Raw genomic sequence first — 19,950 nt, forward strand, 5'->3', positions numbered from 1 at the left:
GGTATTATATTTATGATATATCATGTTACCTTTTTTGCATAAAAAAACGAGTTGAATAACATCATCTCAGTGAATTGCTGCAAACGAAATATTATCGGGAAACTTTTCATACTCGTAGATTTTTGTATGTAAAAATATAGTTTTAAAAACTATTTGAAGAAAAATTGAGAAACAAAAGGAGAAAAAGTTAAGACTCTTCAATGAAAAAGACGCAAACTTGATTCAATTTCAAATCACTGGGACGGCAAAAAAAAGTTTTTTGAGAAAACGCGAATGGATTTTGGAATAAAAATGGAAATTTAAAAAACAGTGAATGAATGAATAAAAAAGAATTGATTCCGAACAATCTGATTAATATTGAAATGAATCGAAATGCGAATAGAAACTTTCAATCCACATTTGTTTACGGAACTTTTCTGTTTACTCGTTTAATTGGAAAATGAACAAAGCAGCAACATTCACAAAATTTGAAATGATTTTGATAAAGCAAGGTTTCGAAGTCCTACTTTTTTGTGTCTTCGCTTCTTTACAATCAAAATTTAAAAATAAAAAAAATAATCTTTAAGAGTGAAAAATCCTGTAACTGACTGTACAAATTATGAAAACCTTGCACCAAGAAAAGAATAACATCAGGGAGATGAAAAATTAAATGAGATTTGCTTCTCTCTGCGGAAAAATAAAGTCAGGTATAACTTTGCTTTTTCATTTTTAAATATCTAGATCTGAAATCTCAATAAGATAGTAACAGAAACAGACCAAAGAGAAATTTCGTTCTGCTAAATTGCGAGATGCTATATTTCAATTACGAATCTGTATAACTTATTAATTCTTCTATTAGTTGCTCTCCAATAAACTTCATTTAGAGTGACACACACTCACTTGACCTCAGCTCTTCGAGTTAAAGTAAAGAAAAGTCGGTTTCAGAGTCAGGAAGGCATTTTTGAGAGCGAGGTAATTCACGCGTGACCAAAACATAATCAAGCAAATGAGCAAAAAACTCGCTCCATTAGAAGTGAAAATGAAGTCACGCATGCAATTCAGTTGAAATTGCATGAGCGGATGATGAGCAAAATGCTGATTTGGAATAATTGTGACGTCGTTCGGTCGTAACAACAATCCTGACGACGAAATAAAAAAAATAGCGGGACAAGCCTGAAATGTAATCCAAAGAATTGAACAAAAAACTGAGAACTAATTACCTGAACAGCAGATCAATTGCACATTCCCAGCAAAAACGATAAAACCTCAAAAGTTGAGAAATTAAAAAAATCAAGAAATTGAACAAAAAATAATCATTGCTAGAACTCTTGAAACATTTACCCTGAAGATCAAAAATTGATGCAATTCAATGTACTATTTAACTCCTTCAAAAGCCTGGAAAGAGATTTATTTGCCACTTAAGGTAGATAAACACGAAAAAATTGACAAATGCTTGAAAAAAACTGAAAAGTGCAAAATTTATAGAAAATTTCTCAATTTCCAGAAAGGAATATTCAAAACCATTATTTTTGTCTTCCAATTTTGCTTATCATCGATTACTAGTGAAAGTTCTTAGGCCCCGGAAAAACTCAAAAAATTTGTAAAAAATTCAAAAAACTTGAAAATTGTATGTTTATGAAAAGAACAGTAAGAAGTCGTGATATTACAAAAAAAATTGAAAACTGTTTCATAGCCACTTCAAATTATGCAATAACATACTAGAAAATCCTATAGGAGGTCCCTTACACAAGAATACAAAATTTTCAAAAAATTTTTTTCAGAAAATTGCTAGTTTTTTTTTAAAAAAAGCTAAATTTCATGATAAAATCTTCAAAAACCTTCCATTACTACTAGAAGCTACGCAGTAACTTTTTATCCAACCCTAAATGAGGTTGCTTGGTTCTTGAAAAAACCTAAAAAATTGACAACAATGTTTATGTTTGCAGTAGCAAAACGTATGGCTCATAAAATGGTCAAAAACAGTAATTATATCTTGCAAAGGAACTTTATCAACTTTAACAAACGTCAATTCACAACTAGTTGAGCAAAAAACTCGAAAAATGATTTAAAAAACGTTGCATCATTTTGAGCTTAAAAACCCTTACAAAATGACCTTTTATCCTTGAATTTAGGCCTTCCTAGCAACTTCAGCACTCTAAGCACTAGCAAAGTTTGAGGCCTTCCTAGCAGCTTCAACACCCTAAGCCCTCAGCACTCCTTAAGGGACTTCTAAAGTTACCTTAGGGCTTCTAATGAAACTTAATGCCAAGTGGGCCTTATCCCGTTTTAAAAAGTCAAAGTCGTGAAAACATCTTACAAAAAAATGACAACACCAATACAATCCACTTCTTGGATTGTAAAAAAACCAAGAAAAGGCCAATAACGGTCACAGAAATTGAAAAATAAATTGATCTCTCTTTATTAAATAAAATTGTTGCCAATTTTTTCCGAAAAAATATAATCTGAGACTAAATATATTTCCTTTGAATAATTATGCCTCCTATTTGAAATTGTTTTCCTTGGTGGATTTCTACAACCTGAACAGAAGTTTGCAACAACTATGCCATTTTTGTGGATGCATATCCAGCACAAACATGAATGAAAATGTCCATATCACATCGACACGCAACCAAATGAAAAGAGAAAGAGGATAGTTCTAATCAAAATTTTATTAAGCTAGAAACAGATTAGTTTCACAGCCTTTTTACTTTATACATGAACATCTTTTTGCCACGTGCACTCGAATATCCGCTCCGGAGAAAAACAAGTTAAACGTACGGGAAATGGAAGAAACAGTTAGTCATTCATTTGTAGTTGCCGGAAAACGAAACGGTAAAACTTTCCGGATTCAACTTAGAAAATTGGGCACAGAAAAGCAACTACCGGAAATAACAATTTTTGAGCACGAGAATCTTGGAAATGTTTTTCTTCTGTGTTTCCGATACAGCATTTCTGGACCAACATTTTCCGGAAACGTGGACTTGTACAACATTTTCGCGAAAAGAAAAACTTCAGGTGTTAAACATTTTTACCCCGAGAACAACAAGCAAGAAAAAATTGCTCAAATAGCATTCACTGAAAATAATGTGATACTCAAAAACGTCCGCGAGGAGCTTTCAAAAAGTGTGTCAATTACCGGATTCAAAACAAAAATTGCTGGTCAAAAAATGTCTTGTGGAAAACGCGGACTCCTAACAAACTTCTTTGAATACCTTAACGGCTTTGTGGCTGCAGAGAACTATCAAAAGGAAAATGAGCAGTGCGAAAAGCCGATGGTTCAATTGACCGATGAGTTGTTTCTGAGAAGATTGCGAGTTCTGACTGGTTTGGAAGTGTTTGAGTGGACTCGACCCAAAACTGCAGGAGACATCCAACGGGAAAAGAGGAAAAAGTATGGATACGCAAAACACTAGCAATAACATATCAAACATATAAGAGACTTCTTACTTTTTTATATAAACACACCGCATATCCAATTTGTATATCCTTGTAAAATTTTAAACAAATTCGTTAAGATTAAGAAAAGAAGCAAAAACTGTATATGATTGTGCAGCATGTGAAATAAACGGAAAATGGGACAAGTAGTTTTTGATGTAAAATCATTGTTCAGGCATGACACCGTTTTACAAAACTTGGCAACTGTCGGGTTTAGCCAAAATTGAGGTCAATAAATTATACTGATTAACAAAATTAAACGTTCAAATTGCCAAATTACATGGTTAAAATAAGCCTTTCTTTCAAGAGCTTTTTTCTTTTAGTACTATTTTGATTTCCATTTCTCTTTATATGAATTGACTGAAAATCGTTAATTTATTTAGACTAGTAGTTTATTTACTCTATTTTCCATAAGCTACATTTAGTTGAGTTCCAAGCAAGAAGTTTTCAAGTTGATCATAAAGCCGCTAAATTAACAACGCTTGGAGGCATGATTGAGGCATGGCCAAGTTAGACAGATGAAACTCAACTCACTGTAGCTAATGGAAAACTGGCAATACTCTATCCAGATTATCTTTTGTCCAAAAGGAGCTTTCTTCCAAAATGAAAAAATGAACCAAAACATCTATTCGCTTAAACTAAAGCGGCTAAAAACTGATGTAAAATCTTTAGAAAAAAAGGTGAAAGGCTAAACACCTTATTTATTATTTTTTTAAATTATTATTTAATCAGTTTTAAAGTTTAATTGAAAATGGCAATTGGTTTGTCCTGTAAACATTGGCTTAATTAGCTTCAAATTTGGGGATGAGAGGACTAAAAACGTAAAAAAAACGAATTAAAATTGAAGAAACGCCAACTTAACAAGAACAAAAATATTAGAAGTTTTAAATGAAAACTGACAAAATGGCTTAAAAGTGAACAATATCAGTGTGGGCTACAATCGGACATGACTCTAAGAGCATTTCAGCGCTGAACCAGCACATTTCAAGAGTAAAAACTTAATGCAGTTCTGAAAAATAGCATGTCCAGAATCTTTTAATTGTCCTTATGAGAGTTTTTCTTCATAATGATTATGTTGAGGTCATAGAATTCACCCAGGCTAAACCTATCCTGTATAGTCTGAAGATAATTCATACCCCAAAATTAAAATCGAGCAGAATAATGTCATATTTTTGTAGCTTAACTGGTAATCACTATAGCAGTATACACACTATTTATTGTTTGTAGGCTAGTTTGTAGGCAATTACCACAAAACCCATTTAGCTTAGTGGTTACGACTTGTTACGCAAAATAAATGTTACAAGTACCCACGCGGAAACTCGAATCGCATTTAAAGCGAACCTTGTTGGTGGGAGTTAAGATGAACATTTTATTTTTCATGCAGTAAGTTTTACTCCAAAATGAAGACTAGCCAGTGTATATTAGGACGTGAACAGAGTACGGGCCAACCAGAAAAACAGACTGTCTCCAGGCTAATTCAGCGCTGATTTGCTGTGCCACCAACTTCCGGGTGGGCTTTAATTCTGTTCATTCTCATCCAAAAATTTTCCATTGAAAATGAATTTGTTGCTGGAAAATACATTTTGTACCTTTTATAATGTCATTTAGATAATGCAAAATGTTTTATGGAAAATACGCGTCCATCATCCTTTATGTTAAGTGAAAAATTGCAAAAACAAAAAAAAACAATTGTACAAAACCTCATTCACAAAGGACTGTTGATGGGAATTTTTTCACTAAGTTTCTGCAAAGACTGCATAAAAAATGATGCAAAATTTTGCTATTGAACAATGACCACCATAACTTTTTTTCACATTAAATCAAAAAACAAAAAAAAAGAAAATACAAGTTTTTGGAGTTGAGTTTGCGAACTATTTATCCTTAGAAAACAAGACTTACTTCACAAAATTTATATTTTACTGCAAATAAGTCTGGGAAAAATCAGGGAGCACGTAAAAAACGCAGTTTGTTTCATATCAATTAACGTATCTCAGAACGACATCACTACACTATTGCGTTGTCTAATTGATTCTTGACATTTGGTCTGTTTTTCTTGCATATTGTCTAATTAATATAATCTCAAAAAAACATTTGCCACTTCTAGCACATAAATTTCAGAAAAACAATCGTGGAAAATTTTATGCCTAATTTGGAATCAAAATTGACACATTTTCTTAAAGTTTTTCAAAAACGTTGTCTATTATTTTTCGCTTCAACTGTAGAGACCAATTCCGAATAAAATGCAATTGTACTAGAATAGTTGAAAATACAAGAGCTGTTCATTCCTGATCTGAGCTAGGTTTGTATCTCATCTCTTTTATTTCTCAGTGAAATATAGTTTGCTCCTATTGAGAACGGATAGCATTAGAGTAAATTGGAAACATTTGCTTCCTGTAGATTACTTTCCAGAAATCCTAAAGCAAATAATTGCAAAAAAATTCTTTTTTCAAAAAAACTTTCAATGCCTAAAACTTTTTTGAGTGATATTTTACAACTTTTCTGTCAAGGGTTAATCACAATGTTTTAGACAAGAACACGATAATATCGATTCAAGAGAGCAACAATTACTCAAGTTGTCAGTCAAGCGAATACTGTTGTAGATAAAGAAAGTTGTCTCAGAAAACAGTAACCGAGACCGACTACATCCAAATGGAAAATTTGATTTATTGTGTATTTTTTAATCTGACCAAACATAAAAATAGGAGGAGTAAGTTGATGGACACCGAAACAATAAATGATGGCAAATTTTATTTGATAGCGTTTAGCCATCAACACTGCAAGTTCTCTTAGTTCTCATTTCAGTAGAACCATCAGCTGCTTAAACAAATGATTCAATTGTGCTTAGAAGCTACAAATTCAAAGTTTAACGATGCATTCAAAGATTTCGAAAATAATGAACTTGAAAAAACAAACATTGATAGTCAGAAGCTAAGAACTCAAAATTTAAGCATACAGAACATTCAACATGCTCTTTCTTTCATTTGAGGAAAAAATCTGTTTGATTAATATTCTCACGAAAACTCAAAGGAATTACACATATCTTTGAAAAACTGCAAGGATTTTCACCATTTAAAAAACAAGCAGGCTTGGTATTGTGTGCTTGCACATAACGTTCTGACCTTGCTCAGCCAAGTTGTTGACTAAACTGTCCACAAAATAAAGAAGGGATAGGTAACCTTCCAGAATCATTTATTGTTCGAGACAAAACTGGTGCATTCATTTAGAAAAATTGCCTGAAACTCCAGCCACTATACAAAAGAAACAATTACTCATTAGACGGTTGATGATACCTGCGTTAAGGGCAGTAAGACACAAGACAAACAACAAAATCAAATACAAAAAACTAAGTATTATTTACGACCAAAGCTAAGTCGAAACAATAAAAGAAAAGGTCAAAATAGCATCAGACAAAAATCAAATTGAACCAAACGACTCGGATTTCACCAGAAGAAAAGATAACCTGTCTTTATTGAGATTTATTAGCAAGTAGACCGAAACCAAAAAGGACAAATTTGGAAATTACGTTTTTTCGAAAATAAGAAAAATCAGAATCTTGGAAACATTTAGCTATCAACTGAAATCATTTATTAGCTTCGCTTAAATCCTTTTGCAAAACCATTGAGACTTGTTGTTATTCAGAAAATTACACTACAACAACAAGAGCAAATACAGGAAAAAATTGAAAATTCATTTCAGTTTTGCAAGGAATCGGTTACGAAGCCTATAAGATCAAAATCTGATCCCTAAAAATGAGGGATAAAGTCAATTACGCCTTATTTCAGCGCCCCTAATATGATATGCAGCTTGTCAATAATATGCCATAAACGTGATGATTGGACAAAACAGCAGAGAAGAACATAAATATTTGGAAAAGGTCAAAAAAATATGAAAAAATCGTGAAGTCAAGGAACAAATACCATTAATTATATAAAACATAACAAAAAGACTATTGTATTGTTCACTCGAAAAAAATTGTGACCTCTCTATTTGCTCAGTTTACGCCTAAAAAAAGTTTTTCACAGAAAAAAGACATATTATTAGGAAATAAAATTGTCAAATCTCAACTTACCTTTTCTAAAAAACAAATATTTTAAAAGCATCAGGCTTAACAACCGTAAGACTTCAACTTAAAATGGCAAATAGATTAAATTGCTACCGCTTATGAAACCAATTGTGATTTTCATTATTGAGACTAAGTCTTATATTGAGACTAATTATTGATTAACCTCCCATTGCACGTAATTTGACTAGTCAATAATTAAGGTTTGATTAGAAATTATACTGGTCTGTAACCAAAAGGAAAAAACAAATAAAACCAAAGTATTTCTAAAAATATATACAAGGCACAAATTTAATTCCATAAATTTTTTTTAAAGATAAAATTTCTCGAACACACCAAAACTGGTCGTGCTCCTATTGCTCCTCCATCGCTCAAAAATGTCCCAAGTGTTACCAAAATAGCTAATTTGACCAATAAATCAACATGTCAATAATATATGTTGAATTTTGGATATTTTTTGAGTTACTTTACCAAAAAAAAACAATTAAGTATCAACTGAAACTGTTAGATAAACTTTTTAACAGCTCCTCCGATTCTGAATTAGATATTTATGAAGTTAGACTTTGTCATAAGACTAAAACCATAACGGTTTAACGTCAGAGAAAGTGCTCTCAAACAACCGGCGAGCGGTTGGCTTCGTCAGTACCTAGCCACGGCTAATTGAGGCTAGCTTTAGTTTCATTGAGGGAGAGTGAGGTGAGCGCAGGGGGTGCAGCGGGGGTGCACAGAAGCGGGGTGCAACAGTGGATTGGGGGGACAGGGACTATTGTGAGGCGGTGGGTGGGGGGTGTGAGATCTTTTTCAAAGAAACGCCCACCAACCTTCACACCATAAGTATAAATCTCCAAAACTCATACTTGGATCGCATACTTGGATCGCATAATTTTGTGAATCGCTTACTTGGAGACTAGTGAACTGAAAAGCTCTAAGAAAGCCTAATGTCCATTGGGCGCTACATTTTTTTCACGTTTTGATGGACGAAAAGTCACATGGGTCAAACAAAAAATCGGTAGGGCAAAAAACTGCATAAGAAAAGACGAACATGAATAATATATTTGCTACAAACTGCGTTTGAGAGCAATTACAAATGATTTCCTGAAAAGTGCTAGTTAAGTCAACTATGATAACATTTCTTCTATAATTTAACGTTAATGAGGTTAACGGATGATGACAACTCGCAACACACCAGCAGCTGAAGTGCGGCATCAACAAAAAGAGTTCAGGAAAGAGAGAGAAAGAGTGTGATGAAGATGAATCGTGAAAGAGAGAGAAGAAACGCAACCCCAACCGACAGGGAAAGAGCTGGGAACATTTTAAATGATGGGCTTTGACTCTGAAACAATTAGTTTTCTAGCCTTGTTAAAAATTTAATCGAATAGAAAAAAAATTAATAAATGCAATGTTTGAAAGTTTTCGAGATTTCGCATTTAAAAATATATTTAAAACCTTTTTTGTCTCCGGTGTTCTGTCAAGACCATCCTTTGCAAGACTTAAAAAAACCTTATTGTCAGTAATTACCGTTAAACTCAGAAAAGTACATTAATATTCAATTAATTAAACAATTAATTAAACAATTAGTATCTTCAAAACCATTACGTTGTCTCAAGAGACTATCCAGTATCCCTATTTCAAGCCCGAAATAGTTCCACTGGTTTATAAAGATCACTAAACTTGGAAAATGATAAAAATTTAACAAATTTTTGAAAATAATATTAATTTTATCAAGAAGCTAAAAGTGAAGTCATTAAAATTTTGATAAAAAATCTATTAACACCAAAAACTATGCAGCAGATTATTATCGAACCCCAGAGAAGGTTCCGTGGCTCTTAGACTGGAGAACCCTAAAAAAAAGTTTCAAAAACCTTAGAAAGTTCAGTAACTTATTATCAAACCCTAGCGGAGGTTTTCTGACCCATGAGGCTGAAGAAACCTAAAAAATGACAATAATTGTCAAAAAAAATAGAAAAAAAATTGCAAGTTTCGTCAAAAGAATGCTAAAATATGTGATGTTAACATCTTAAAAAACATTTCATTACATATAGAATTTTCACAGTAGACTAGTGTCAAATTTTAGAGGAGATAACATGGCTCTGGAAGCAGGAGAAACCTAAGAAGTGACAACAATTTTCAAAGAACTTGAAAAAATTTGCAAGTTTTATCAAAAAATTGATAAATTGGTGAGATTAAATACTTAAAAACTATTCCATGGCCAAAAAAATTTTCCATTGATTGATTATCAAACACTAACAGAGTTTTTTGATTCCTGAGTCTGAAAAAAAAACAGAATAAGGACAAATAATGTAAAAAAAATGAAAAAAATTGCCATTTTCGTCCAAAAAATGTTACAAATTGTGATTTTATAATCTTGAAAAACATTCCACTGCATCTAGAAACTATGCAGTAACCTATTATCGAACCCTTGAGGAGGTTCCTTGGCTGTTGAGGGCGGAATATCCTAAAAACAATGAAACATAAAAAAAAAATTGAAAAAAATTGCGAGTTTTTTAAAAAAAAGTTTTGTAATATTAAAAGTTGAAAACTAAATTTTCGCCAACAAAATTCTTCAGTTACTTAATATCTAACCCTGACGGAAGTTTTCGGACCCCTGAGGTTGAAAAAAACCTGAATAATGACAAAAAATTTTAAAAAGTGAGAAAAAACTGCAAGAATTGTAAAAAAGAAAGCTAAAATTAGTGATGTTAAAACCTTGAAAAACATTCCAATACATCAAAAAATTTTACAGTAACCTGTTGTCAAATCCTATAGGAAGTTCCGTGGCCCATGAGGCTGGAGAAACTTAGGAAACAACAAAAATAATTAATAAAATTGAAAAAATAAAAGTTTTATGAAAAAATTGATAAATTTGTGAGATTAAAAAGTCGGAAACTAATCCATGGCAAATAAAATCTTTTCAGAAACTTATTATCAAACTCGTAAGGAAGTCTTCTGGAATCTGGGTCTGGAAAAACTTGAATAACTAAAAACAAATGTCAAAAAAACTCAAAAAAATTGCTCAGAATTTTTTCGCAAAGTTTTTTCAAAAAATGCAATACGCCCTGATATTATTATCATGAAAACATTCCATTGCGTCTGGAAACCATGCAGTAACCTACTATCAAACCCTACAGGAGGCTGTTGAGGCTGGAGAAACCAAAAAACAGACGAAACATTTTTATAAAAAAAAACTCGAAAAATTGCAAATTTTTTTTTTAAATTGCTAAACTTTTTGATATTAAAAAGTTGAAAATGATCATTGGCTGGAAACTTTTTCAGTAACTCATTATAAAAACTTAATGGAGGTTTTTGGACACCTGAGGCCGAAAATACCTTATTAATGCCAATATATGCCAAAAAAATTGAAAAAATTTCGATGTTTTGTCAAAAAAAAATGCTAAAATTCTTGATGTTTAAATCCTGAAAAAAATTCTTTCACTTCTTTAAACTCAAACTTTATATTGACCATTTGTAAAGTCATAGAGGAAGTTCCGTGGCTCTAGAGGCTGGAGAAACCTAAGAAACAACAAAAACTTTCAAAAAATTTAAAAAAAAAACGAAATTTTCAAAAAAAAAATGCAGCAAACATTTGTGATATTAAAAAGTTAAAAACTATTCCATGGCAAATAAAAACTTTCAGCAACTTATTATCAAATCCCTAAAGAGGTTTTCTGGCCCCTGGGTCCGGAAGAAACTTGAATAATGAAAATTTAAATTCGAGAAAATTGAAAAAAATTGCAACTTTGTCAAAAAAAATGCTAAAATTCATGACGTTAAAATGTTGAAACCGCTCCATTATAACTAGAAACTATGCAGTAAGCTATTATTGACTTCTTGACGCCTAGGGCAGATAAAAATTAAAAAATGCCAAAAATTTTCGAACGCTTGAAAAAAATTGAGAAAATTAGTACAAGTTTGCGTGTTTTTAGTAAGCGGTTGTTCGTCAGCAGCTAGTAAAGGGGGAGGGGAGGCGTGAACCGGGGGCTGATGGGGGGCAACAGTGGGGTGGGGGGCAACAGCGACAGCGCGGGGGGTTGTGGGGCAATAGTAGGGGGTCTTCAAACTCTAAGGACCGCCTTTCACACCATAAGTAAAAAGCCTTTCACTCCAAAAACAATTTGAGCTGAAACAGAGCTTAAAAGCTCTAGGAGCACTTAAAGCCCACTTGGTGCTACCTTTTTATACAGTTTTTGCGGACGAAAAGTCAAATGGGTCAGACGGAAAATCGGTCAAGCGATAAATCGCATAAAAAAAGACCGACAAGGCTAATACAATTGCTAAAAACTTCGTTTGAGAGCAATTAAAGAGAACGCCAAATGCTGGCGAAACAGAATTATACAAAAATTAAGAAAGTTTGTGGGAGCCAAAAAACCTGAGCTTTACTCACACACAATATTGTTTCATTGGACTTTATTGGAACATAAAAAGACAACTTATTAATAGAAACATTAAATGAAAGAAGACTGTTTTAATTGGGATGAGAAAAATGCAAAAAATATTTTGAAGATGACAGACCCAAAATACAATCAGAACCTTTATTCATTGCTAAATCAATGATGAGAACTGCCTTGCTATCGCTCGGTTGTTAAAAAGACAAAAAAGATTACGTAATAGAATTAATGGCAAACGAAAAACTAAATTTATATCAGACTCCCAATTTTTAAAGCGTTTTTGATCGCATCTTGTCGTTCGGTGTTCCAATATAACCTTAAATTTAATCAATCTCTCCTCTCGTTGGATGAGAACAAAACTTTTGGGCGATTTCTCCTCTTAATGGACAAGAGGCAATATGATCGATTCTTCTGCCAAGTTAGCTTTAATAATGATTACTACAATTTAAATTAAATTTTTAAGTAAAACATGCTACTAATGAAGCGTGACACTTGTTCCACATCGGTCCTTAAAATTGATCACGTCTTTGTTAAGTTAAGCGTTCGAGTTGAGCCATAATTATGAACAGCTCTTTCGGCAAGCTGGATTTGACAGTGATCGCTACAAGACAAAATTTGAACAACATTTGCACTTTATTACAAGAGGCTGCTCCGCTAATTGGCCTTCAAATGCCTACTTGCACATTCTAAGTTGCCAGAAGTCTGCAGTACCAGAAGTCAAAATGCCATAAATTGTTATATACAGTCCAAAATTGACTTTCACTGACATTTGTCGTATTAAAACAGGCAAGTTGCTTGTTATAAACAAGGTCACGTGACGTTGAGGAATTCATTTCAAAATTCTGGCTTCATCTACGCAGTTTTCGATTAATACCAGAACTTCAGGCAGAATGACGTAATCTATACTGGAATAGTCATCACGCACAATTTTTAAGTTCAATATGCAACTTGAACATCACCCAGGTTGAGGTCCCAGACGGAAGCAAGTATGTCCAGACCGTCCCACACGGAAAGTACTTATGTCCAGACCGTCCCAGACGGAAAGTACCAATGTCCAGACCGTCCCAGACGGAAGTTGCCTATGTCCAGACTTTCCTGCGTTCGCCAGACTTTCGTGCGTTCGATAGACTTTCGTGCGTTCATGTCCAGACTTTCGTGCGTTCATGTTCAGACTTTCGTGCATTTTTTGATGTTTCCAGACGATGTAATTTTGAACACACGACGCCCCCTCGTGCGTTCATCTTCGGTCTGGACATACTTGGTTCAGTGTGGGACCTCAACCTGGGCAATTATAACCCATTCATGTGCCAAGTTGGACCCAATAGTGATCAGCAGCCGAAAAAGTTCAACATAGGGACTGGGCTGGGCCCTAATTATGGATAATCCCCGTGCTAAGTTTGAAAAGAAAAATATAAGTTCACGGTAAGAATTCGGACAAAATTAAGGCAACGAACTCTTCTGACAAATTGGTCTGAAATATTGACCAGAAACCGTGATAAAGTAAATCTTTGATTTGGACAACTGTTCTTATGCGACAACTGCCCTAAAATCATTCAAGTATCGAGTACTTGACTCTGATGAAGTCACTGAGAAATTCTGGTATTCGTTGAGAACTGTGCAGTTTCGAGATGGAAGACAGAATTTCGATGTGACTTTAGCAGGAGTCGCGTAACCTTGCTTGAAACACGAATTGCAAGTTCGAAATCTGACACTGTAAATGGGAAAATTTGGTATCTAAATATGGCATTTTATAGGAAAATCTGGAATCTAGAACTGCAGAGGTCTGGCCTTTTAAAACGTTCGTGTATCAACTCGAGCAAAAAACTTTCCCCGTTGGCAGAATTTCATGAAAAATCATATAAGTTACAATAAACACTCTTGTATTACTGACCAAATTCTCATGTATTAACCACAAATTCCAAAAAAATGTTATCGTGAACGAAAAAAAAATAATGTGTGGAATTACATAATTTTTTGGACTTGATCTGAGTTTGACGGTCAAAATTTTGATTAGGTCATATAAATAAGCGTTAATAAACCTAACCTGCTTTGAGCACTCGCAAAAACTGCTTGAAACAACAATACAAACAGTTTAAACAAAAATGACATTTACCTTTTTCATGGGTGATGAAGCGATGCTTGAAACATTTGCAAGGAAAAAATTAAGTAATTCAATAAAGTGAAGGCAGGCAATCAATAATGTGTCTGACTTAAAATCTATTCTTACGGTTTTATAACTTCCTCAAAATCTTTTCAACAAAACAGGGGCAGAAACAGAGCGAAATGAAAGCGTTTAAACAGAGCGTAAATTTCGTTCAGCTGGGGCTAAAAAAGAGCAAGCAAGTTGCATTGTTGTATGAGCTAAAACAGGCAAAAAAGAGTAACAAAAAAGTGGGTTGATTAAATAATTGGTAGGCGGATCGAACAATTACAGAGAGAGCGAATATAGATATATACACACACTGTTGTAATGTTCTTTCATAGCCGGGTAAACGGCGGGTCGTCCGTTGTTCCTTGTTCTTATTCACAAAGCCCAAGCCCCCACCACCCAAATATAGCATCACTAAGGAAAGAATAACGGGAACACGACGCGCAGTTCCTGCTGTTTTCCCAGCGAATCTAGCAGCATTAGAAAGGTTGGCTTATTGTGCTTGCTTCCACGACGATAAACACGAGGGGTGGAAGAGCGGCGAGCACATACCAGGCCAAATTAAATGAACAAACAAAAACACTCTTTTGGGTTCACTATATCGAACAAAAAAGAAGCCGAACACAGTCAATAGTGCACCAAAGTAGTCAGCGATTTAAGAGCACCAAGTATCAAAAGACTCTTATGTAATATTTGAGCACTTACTGGTGTAGAGCTATAGCAATTCAGTGCACTAAAATGGATATAAACCACTGTTTTCCTTTTTTGAGTTTCAAATTTTGAAGATTCAAATAAAATATTGCTTTGTGTTTATATTTGGTATTAGAATGTTTATCATATGAATTTAAAAATTTACAATACATTCAAATTGGCAGCAAAAACGGATGATAAACATCAATCAGTTCAGTAGCGATCGAGTTTTGAAGTGCCTATGAAAAAAATAATACCAAAAGTTGGTCAAAGTGTGAATTACAATTGAAAAGGTGCAAAAGTGAGCTGAAAAGCATGAAAAAGTGAAAGGTATGATTTTTCAACTTAAGGTGAATTTTTCAACTTAAAATAAGGAGTATGTAAACTTTACCCAATTTGGAATAGTGCCAGTGATATTATTTGTTGCGCATTGTAGTGTGAAAATGGGCTATAAAAATTGTAGAAATAGGAAGAATAAGATGCGCGATTTACAACAATGGGTATTACAAGGCTAACGCGAGAGATAAGGTTAGAAGATTTAGAGATAAGATTAACAATTGCAACCCTAGGGCAAAAAGTTTTTTTTTAATTTTATCATCGGCTTTTACCCCTGGTTATAGATTGAAAAACACCCAAAATGTGAGTTGGACCCTGAAAAAATGAGGGGGCTTAACAAACAAATACAAAAGAGAGAAAAAATAACGATAAGTGTATTGTGTATATGTGTGTATATATCATCTCTTAGTAAGAAAACGAACAGCGGGTGGTTTGTTAAAATTCAATCAAATAAAGGAACGAAAAATAATCACGAAAATGAAGGAGTAATTTTTCCCTAAAACTAGACTAAAAGATTTTCCCTGCTAAATTTCCTTCAGTTCGCGTGTGTGCGTGTATTATATCTACTATAATGATAGGAATAAGAAAACATCAAAACATTAAGGCGCGTTTTTTTAGAGTAATTTAGTTATAACGAAAGATGAGATAAGAAGAGAAATAGGTTTATAATAACTAGGTCTAACGAAGTAGCAAATGTAGCTATTAGGCAAATATCAGCTCCTCATATTCTGAGGGAGAAAATTCTCATTAGGAGTTATCACACTCTAATTCAGCTCCATTATAACCATGGGGGTAATTTTTCAGGGTTTATACGAGGGGTAGATTTGGTTAGCAATTAATTTCATTCACGCCGAGAGATCACAGCTAGCAGAGTCAAGATTAATTTATCAGCCCATCGTTTTTTTCTACACCATAAAATAAACCCCTTTTCCAGCGACGTTGCTATAACCTGTGATGGTTACTAATATTCCTGGCTAGCGGTGGGACTAGTAGGCAATACTGGTTATAAATGATATGGCTAAGACTGGTTAGCCTGGTTATTGATGGTTGCGTCGGTCGATGGTGCAGCTATGGGTTGTTATGGTTAAGATGGGGGCCGTTATAACTAGCAACTATTACTATTTTGGCAACTATTCCTAGCTAACTACTTACCTTACTCGCGAATAATAATCGGCTGATTAAAAGAACCCGGGAATAAAAGTTAAGATTGTGTCTACGCAATCAGGGCGCAAAAAAGAGCAGTAAAAGTATGGAACGAGAGTGAAGAAACTGAAAAAAGACTGAACGAATAAAAAGAGAAAAACTCCCCTGAAAATTGGGAAATAAAATTCAAATTTGTCTCTCGGCGCATTTTTACACACAAATTCTTCTATTAGTGTTGTTCACGTGCGCATACACGTATCAAGGTATACATACCAATGGCGGAATTTTAAAACATGGAGGCTGCTGTATTTCTACCAAGGAATTCTACCCACAACAACTAACTGGTCGCACTGCAACTATTTGATTTGATTTTGTGCCCAACAGAATCGACAACCCTAGTATCAATCTTCCAAACTACCCCCAGCCCAGCTACCCACCCACCCACCCCAAGCCAACCTGGGCTATCAGGCAGGCGGATTTGTGGGTGGTAGGTATTTTGTCTGTGTGGCGACTATCTTGCCAATTACACTGGGGAACAAAAAATTCATCTCAAAGTTACGCTAAAAAGTTTTGCCCTTAAGCTTATATACAACAACAACAACAAGAAGGGCGTATGTTTGTATGTGTATAAACATCAGCATGCGTTCGCGTGCTTGGGTTTGCTTGGGCGAAATGGGGGATTGTTGGTAAGAACTGTGGGAACCCTAATAAATTGGGGGCGGAGCTTAACAGTTGAGCTATTTTTCACTAAAATGTGATAGTGATATATAAACCAGCGGCTAAATCGGAAAATAAAGTCGAGTTTTATTGGGTTTGACTTCATTGTGAAATATCCGTTCAGATTTACGAAGAGACAAAAATGTGCTGAAAATACGTTAAAAGTGAGAGAAATTTCTCCAAACTCCTTTATTGATTCTTCCGTTGGTAACCAGTAAAGCTTTTTCCATCTTTAGTCTCTCTGGCTCATAAAATGGAGAATATTTGCAGTCACGGGATATCAATGGAGCTATATAAGTAGAATATGAGACAAAATAAACAAATAGCAATTCTGCATAATTGGAAAGATCACCTGACGTCTCAAAATGTTACTGATTTACGATAGAGCGGTGCTTGCGATCATGTTTACTTTTTAAATCAAATTTATATACACAACACAGATAAAAGTTCTGTCATTTGACATGCCGGCTGTAGGTTTAATTAGTTGTAGAGGTTTAAATAGAATGATTTCTTGAGGATCAAGCGAAGCAATATGTCTTTTAATCTCTTTATAATTTGATCAATTTCAAAACAAATACGATAGTCCACGCTAAGCCAGAAAAAAAATTGTTCATTGCAAAAAGAACTGTTCATTCTACAGGTAAATTTGATCTTAAATTTGAACTGTTAGTAATACTAGGCTTCTGATTATAAGCATGAGATCTGAGAGAGAACCAGTTTGTAAACAACTGACAGTAAACCTTGTTCAAATTAAATGCAAAAAGAATTAAATGTCATAAATAAATTGCATATTAGTCGAAAGAAAGAGAAAAAAGCAAAACATTCCAATTTGAGGTAAATTTGGATGCTTCAAGAAGGTATGTACAAGCAAATTGAACAAACAGGAGGATTTAGAGAAAAAAAACAGCCAGCGAAAACAGAACGTTGGAATAATTTTTTTTTGAAAAAATTCTTAAAAATAAGTCTCATTTGGACAGTTCTCATTCTGCTAAGGCTGACACTTCAAATTTCATTATCAAGAATCAATTTCCGACTTTTGAAGTTTCAGCCAGCCGCTGTTTCAGTAGCCTTTAATTTCCTGAATCCAATGAGTAATGCAGCAGCAAAGATAATCTGAAGATTCCCAATTATGTGTTGCAAACTAAATAAATCAAGATTCTGCATTCATTTGTTAATTCGATACTTTCTCACCTTATAGAATTAGTTCTTTGGAAAATTTTGTTTAAAGTGAAAAATTATTCACACAGCGAGAAAGACGTTAAAATGGATTCCATTGCAGACAGATTCCATTGGGAATTATTGAGGATCTACTCTTGTGTGATTCCCTATTTCAAGCAAGACCATACGAAACTAAAATTGGCTGAATTCACAATTGGAATAAATAAAAACCATATAAGCGTCGAATGCCGACTAACTTTTTAATGAAGTCAGATTCCTCAAAATTTGTAGTTTTTGAAACCTTTTTGTTGGGGCTTTTTTGTTAAACGGTATCTGCAGCGTGAGTGGATACATATCTCCATCAGAGCCAGGATCTCTAGATGACAGGAATAGCATAGATAAGCGCCAATTTTTCAGTTTTGCGCCTGATCAAGATCTTTTTCAAAAAATTATAAAGTTTTAGTTAAAAAAGTTCCAAGACATGTAGAAAGGCAAACAGACAAAGTTTACAGACAACATTGAGGAACAAAACTTTTTCCATAAACCGTTGTTTTTTAAAACCATTTAAACAAAATTTGAAACCATTCGCAAAATAAAAGGACATGTTCAGCAGTTTTGATTATGCTTGCTTGTAAAAAGTATTGGTCAAGTAATCAATCAGAATAATCTATAGAGCCAAAAAATAAACAACAAAAATCAACAACAAATATGTGAAAATCAGGTATTGACTAAACTCTCCAAATTTTGAACCAAATTTAAAATCAATATAAACTTCACATTAATGAGTAGCTATTAGTTGAAAAAAATTAATATTAAGATAAATTGTGACAAAAAAGATAAATTATGATGAAAACTATGAAGAAAATTAAGAATAATTGTAAAAAAAAACAAGCTGTGAACTCTATTCATTGACATGCTCCCTTCGTTCTAATAATGAAATTAAAGATCTCTCTTTATTCAGACATTAATAGAACTGTGGTGAGCACCAGGCTCACACTGCAACTAAGAACTTGAAAGTAGTATCATAAACTCTCTTAAACTAAATATGTTATTATATTATTCTGTTCGTTGTATGTAAATACCTATGTTGCGCATTGCACCTTTATGATTTTTCATGAGCTCCGATCGAAGCGCTAGAGCTAACTGCACACAGTGTCTTGAACGAGCAAAAGAAATTTGATCAGAGATAGTTAAATCTTTCTCGCGTTAGTCCTTTCTCAGTCTGTACAAGCGTTAATCATAGTCGGCGTTACCCCGACACAACATGGCGCAGCCAGCACCAGTACCATTATTACGTTCCCCAGTGGGCATCCCATTTTTCTGGGTTAGCGGCATTGACCCCCCGGTCGAATGGCCCACGTGGGCACCAACCCTAAAACTGGCAATTATGGTTAAGTATTCGATTAAGGTGGACTCCCTCCTGAGAAAAAAACCAGAGGCAAAGGACTTCTTCTACACCACTGAACCCAATATTAACCCCCAACAGAAAACGAGACCCAAGCACAACACCGAGAAAGAGATCTCAGAAATAACAGGCGAAAAGTCTATTGGGAAAACGAATGTAAGGCAATAAGATTCAAAGGACCCACAGTTGACGGAATCCCAATGGACAACGCTGTTACTAAGGTAAAGAGTCTTATTTACCCAAGCCTAGGGACAGAAGGACAGAGGATATACCAGCAACGCTTTCCCCACTCAATCATTTACCAAATCTCCGCGACGAACTCGCCCATGAACTATACTTCTCTTTTACCCGACCAAGAAACAACACATACGAACGCTTCTTCTTGTTCACCTGCAAACAGAAAGAAAACGAGAAACTGGAAAAATTCCATTGCCGTCTGAAAGCCCTAGGCGCCAAATGCCGGCTGGGAACCGCAGAAGACGATCTGATAAAA

The 19,950-nt window shown here is 34.3% G+C and overlaps 1 long non-coding RNA gene across 2 annotated transcripts in view; it reads right to left on the reverse strand.

Annotated features, from left to right (window-relative positions):
- The window catches only part of LOC142341787 (uncharacterized), a 69,128-nt gene extending 54,061 nt beyond the window's left edge, over positions 1-15,067 (reverse strand). For both annotated transcript variants that reach the window (XR_012759128.1, XR_012759127.1), the window contains exon 1: positions 13,973-15,067. This is a non-coding gene — a long non-coding RNA (uncharacterized LOC142341787). The remainder of the gene's footprint in view (positions 1-13,972) is intronic.
- Positions 15,068-19,950: the final 4,883 nt, after the last annotated feature.

Source organism: Convolutriloba macropyga, chromosome 6, assembly GCF_964194025.1.
Source record: "Convolutriloba macropyga chromosome 6, txConMacr16.3, whole genome shotgun sequence".
Classification (NCBI taxonomy): Eukaryota; Metazoa; Xenacoelomorpha; order Acoela; family Convolutidae; genus Convolutriloba; species Convolutriloba macropyga.